This window comes from Tachypleus tridentatus, chromosome 6, assembly GCF_004210375.1.
Source record: "Tachypleus tridentatus isolate NWPU-2018 chromosome 6, ASM421037v1, whole genome shotgun sequence".
NCBI lineage: Eukaryota > Metazoa > Arthropoda > Merostomata > Xiphosura > Limulidae > Tachypleus > Tachypleus tridentatus.
The window spans coordinates 25,521,916-25,527,477 of NC_134830.1; positions in this window are offsets into that span (position 1 = coordinate 25,521,916).

Consider the following 5,562-nt stretch of genomic DNA (forward strand, 5'->3'; position numbering starts at 1 on the left):
ACCTTTTCACCTTTCTTTATAATTTTTGTGCTCTGATCACCCTTTTCATCTCTTTATAATTTTGTACTCTATCAATTCTTCTTTATATTCTCTTTATAATTTTGTACTTTGATTCACCCTTTTTATATCCTTCTTTATCAATTTTGTACTCTTATCACTTTTTTCATCTTCTTTATAAATTTTCTACTCTGATCAATTCTTTTATGTCGTCTTTATAAATTTTGTAATCTTGATCACACTCTTTTTATACCCTCTTCATAATTTTGTACTCTGATCAACCTTATCCATTTATAATTTTTTGTACTCTAATTAACCTCTTATATTCTCTTTATAATTTTTGTGCTCTGACCATCTCTTTATATCCTTCTTATTATAATTTGACCTCCCTTTTTATATCCTCTTTAATTTTGTACTCTGATCACCTTTCTCTTATCCTTATAATTTTTTGTAATCTTAATTCATCTCTTTATATTCTTTCTTAGAATTTTGTACTTTTACTCATCTCTTTATATTCTTCTTTATAATTTTATACTCTGATCACCCTTTTTTATATTCTTTTTATAATTTTTGTACTTTAATTACCCTCTTTATATTCTCTTTATAATTTTTGTACTCTGATCACCCTTTATATCCTCTTTATCAATTTTGTACTCTTATCCATTCTTTTCATCTTTCTTTATAAATTTTCTACTCTAATCACCTTCTTTATACTCTTTGTAATTTTTGTTCTCTGATCAACCTTTTCACCTTTCTTTATAATTTTGTACTCTTGATCAACTTCTTTATAATTTTTTTCTACTCTGATCACCCTGTTTGTGTCCTCTTTATAAATTTGTATTCTTGATCACACTTCTTTATATCCTCTTTCATAATTTTTTGTACTCTTGATCAACCTTTACTCTACTTTATAATTTTGTAATCATAATTACTCTTTATATCTTCTTTATAATTTTCGTTCTCTGATCACCCTCTTTATATTCTCTTTATAATTTTTGTTCTCTGATCACCTCTTTATATTCTCTTTTTAAATTTTTACTCTAATCAATTCTTTATATCCTTTTTTAAATTTATGTACTCTGATCAACCTCTTTATATCCTCTTTATAATTTTGTACTCTGATCACCCTCTTTTTTCTTATCTCTTCTTTATAATTTTTCTACTCTAATTACTCCTTTATATCATTTTATAATTTTTGTACTCTGTCTACCCTCTTTATATTCTCTTTATAATTTTTGTACTTTGACCACCCTCTTTATATTCTCTTATAATTTTTTCTACTCTGATCACTTCTTTTATATCCTCTTTTTATAATTTTTCTACTCTGATCTACCTTCTTCAACCTTTTATAATTTTGTACTCTAGTTGCCCTCTTTATATCCTTTTCTATATTCTTTTCGTTCTCTTATCACTCCTCTTATTTATTCTTTATAATTTTGTACTCTGATCACCCTCTTTATATCCTTTATAATTTAATTTTGTTCTGATGATCACCTTCTCTTTATCCTCTTTATAATTTTTTTGTACTCTGATCACTCTTTTTCATTGTCTTTATAATTTTTTGTACTCTGATCATCCTTGTCACTCTCTTTGTAATGTGTGTACTCTGATCACCCTTTTTCTATCCTATTTATAATTTTTGTGTTCTGATATCCCTCTTTCACCCCTCTTTTATAATTTTGTTCTCCAATCACCATCTTTATATCCTATTCATAATTTTCGTTCTCTGATCACCCTCTCTATACCCCTCTTTATAATTTTGTACTTTGATTACTATTTTCACCCTCTTTATTTTTTTTTGTAGTCTAATCACCTCTTTATATCATTTTTATAATTTTGTACACTGATCACCTTTTTTTCATCCTCTCTCTTATAATTTTTTTGTTACTTAATTACTTTTATATCATTTTTATAATTTTGTACTCTGATCACTTTTTTTCATCCTCTTGATAGTTTTGTACTCTAATCAACTTGTTTATAATTTTTGTACTTTGATCACCCTCTTTATATGCTCTTTATAAATTTTGTACACTGATAACCCTTTTCACACGCTTTATAATTTTTGTACTCTGGACCACCCACTTTATATAGTATTTTAATTTTGTACTCTGATCACCTTTACATCCTTTATATAATTTTTCTATTCTGATCACTTTCTTTATAATTTTGTACTCTGATTACCCTCTTAATCCTCTTTATAATTTTTTTGTACCCTGATCACCCTTTTCATCCTCTTTATAATTTTTCTACTCTAATTACCCTCTTTATACCTCTCTTTATAATATTCGTTCTCTGGTCACCCTCTTTATATTCTCTTTGTAATTTTGTTCTCTGATCACCCTCTTTATATTCTCTTTATAATTTTGTACTCTAATCACCCTTTTATATCATTTTATATTTTCTTACTCTGATCACCCTCTTTATATCCTCTTTATAATTTTGTTCTCTAATCACCCTCTTTATATTCTCTTTATAATTTTACACTCTGATCACCCTTTCATCCTCTTTATAGTTTTAAACTGATCAATTTCTTTATAATTTATGTACTCTGATCACCCTCTTTATATCCTCTTTATAATTTTTTGTACTCTGATCACTCTTTTTCATCTTCTTTTATAATTTTGTACTCTAATTACCTTTTATATCATTTTATAATTTTTGTACTCTGTTCACCCTCTTTATATTCTCTTTATAATTTTGTACTCTGACCACCCCTTTATATGGTCTTTTATAATTTTTCTACTTTGATCACCCTCTTTATATCCTCTTTATAATTTTTGTACTTGATCTACCTCTTCATCCTTTTTATAATTTTGTACCTTATTAATTCTTTATATCCTTTTCTATAATTTTCGTCTCTGATCACCCTCTTTATATTTTTTTATAATTTTGTACTATGATCTCCTTTTCATCCTCTTTTTTTAATTTTACCCTAGTCACCCTCTTTATATCTTCTTTATAATTTTGTACTCTGATCACCTCTTTATATCCTTTTATAATTTTGTACTCTGATCACCCTTTTTCATCCTCTTTTAATTTTTCTTACTCTGATCGCCCTCTTTATATCCTTCTTTATAATTTTTGTACTCTGATCACCCTTTTAATCCTCTTTATAATTTTGTACTCTGATCACCCTCTTTATATATTCTTTTTATAATTTTTGTACTCGGATCACCCTCTTTATATTTTATTTATAATTTTTGTACACTGATAACCCTTTTTATAATGTTGTACTTTGATCACTGTCTTTATATGCTCTTTATAAATTGTGTATTTGATCACCCTCTTCATCCTCTTTATAATTTTTTACTCTGATCACCCTTTTATATGGTATTTATAATTTTGTACTCGATCACCCTTTTACATCCTTTATATAATTTGTACTCTTTATCATTCTCTTTATAATTTTTTTTTACTCTGATCACTTATTTCATCCTCTTTATAATTTTTTCTTACTCTTATCACCCTCTTTATATCCTCTTTATAATTTTGTACTCTGATAACCCTTCTCATCCTCTTTATAATTTTTTTTGTACTCTGATAACCCTTTTTCATACTCTTTATAATTTTTGTACTGTAATCACCCTCTTTATATCGTCTTTATAATTTTGTACTCTGATCACCCACTTTATATCCTGTTTATACTTTTGTACTCTGATCATCCACCCTCTTCGTAATGTGTGTACTCTTGATCACCCTCTTTATATCCTCTTATAATAATTTTTTAATCTGATTACCCTCTTTATATCCTCCTTATAATTTTTGTACTTGATCACTCTCTTTATATCCTGTTTATAATTTTGTACTCTGATCATCCTCTTTACCTTTCTTTTTATAATGTGTGTACTTTGATCACCCTTATTTTATCCTCTTTTTAATTTTTTGTACAATGATCGCCCTTTTATAATGTATACTTTGATCACCCTCTCTTTATCTCTTTATAATTTTTTGTACTCTGATCATTCTCTTTATATTCTTCTTTATAATTTTGTACTCTGTTCACCTTCTTTATATCTCTTTATAATTTTTGTACTCTGATCACCCTTATCCTCCTCTTTATAATTTTGTACTCTGATCACCCTTTTCATCTTATTTAAAATTTTGTACTTTTATCACCCACTTTTATATCCTGTTTATACTTTTCGTTCTCTAACCATCTTTCTATATCCTCTTTTAAAATTTTTGTACTCTGACCATCCTCTTTATTCCTCTTTATAATTTTTTTCTACTCTGATCAACTCTTTTCACCTTCTTTATAATTTTGTTCTCTAATTATCCTTTTCATCCTCTTTATAATTTTTGTACTCTGATCACTCTTTTATATCCTCTTTATAATTATTGTATCTGATCACCTTTTCACACTCTTTATAATTTTTGTACTTTGATCAATTCTTTTTCACATTCTTATAATTTTGTTCTCTGATCACCTCTTTTTCATCCTTCTGTATAATTTTTTGTACTTGATCACTCTCTCTTTATATCCACTTTATAATTTTTGTACTGTGATCACCTCTTTACACTTTTTTTAATAATTCTACTTAATCACCTCTTTATATTCTTTATATTTTTTGTTCTCTGACCACCCTCTTTATATCCTTTATATTTTTCTGTTCTCTGACCACCCTCTTTATATCCTTTCTTTATAATTTTGTACTATGATCACCCCTTTATATTCTTTCTTTATAATTTTGTACTCTGATCACTCTTTATATCCTCTTATAATTTTGTACACTGATCACCCTTTTTATCCTCTTTATAATTTTTCTTTCTCTGATCATCTTTATATCCTCTTTTATAATTTTGTACCTGATCACCCTCTTTCATCCTCTTATAATTTTTGTACCTGATCCTTCTATATTTATATCCTCTTATAATTTTGTACTCTGATCACCTCTTTATATCCTTTTTATATATTTTGTACTTTGATCACTTCTTTTCATCCTCTTTATAATTTTTTTACTCTTATCGCCCTCTTTATATCCTTTATAATTTTGTACTCTGATCACCCTCTTAATCCTCTTTATAATTTTGTACTCTGATCACCCTCTTTATATTCTCTTTATAATTTTGTACTCTGATCACCCTCTTTATATTTTATTTATAATTTTGTATTAACTGATCACTCTTTTATAATGTGTGTACTCTGCTCACTGTATTTTATATGCTCTTTATAAATTGTGTATTTGATCACCCTCTTCATCCTTCTTTATAATTTTACTCTGATCACCCTTTTATATGGTATTTATAATTTTGTACTCTGATCACCCTTTACATCCTTCATTATATATTTTGTACTCTTATCACCCTCCTTATATCCCTCTTTATAATTTTTTGTACTCTGATAACCCTTCTCATCCTCTTTATAATTTTTGTACTCTGATAACCCTTTTCATACTCTTTATAATTTTTGTACTGTAATCACCCTCTTTATATCGTCTTTATAATTTTTGTACTCTGTCCATCCTCTTCATATCGTCTTTATAGTTTTTGTACTCTGATCACCCACTTTATATCCTGTTTATAATTTGTACTCTGATCATCCTTTTCACCCTCTTTCGTAATTGT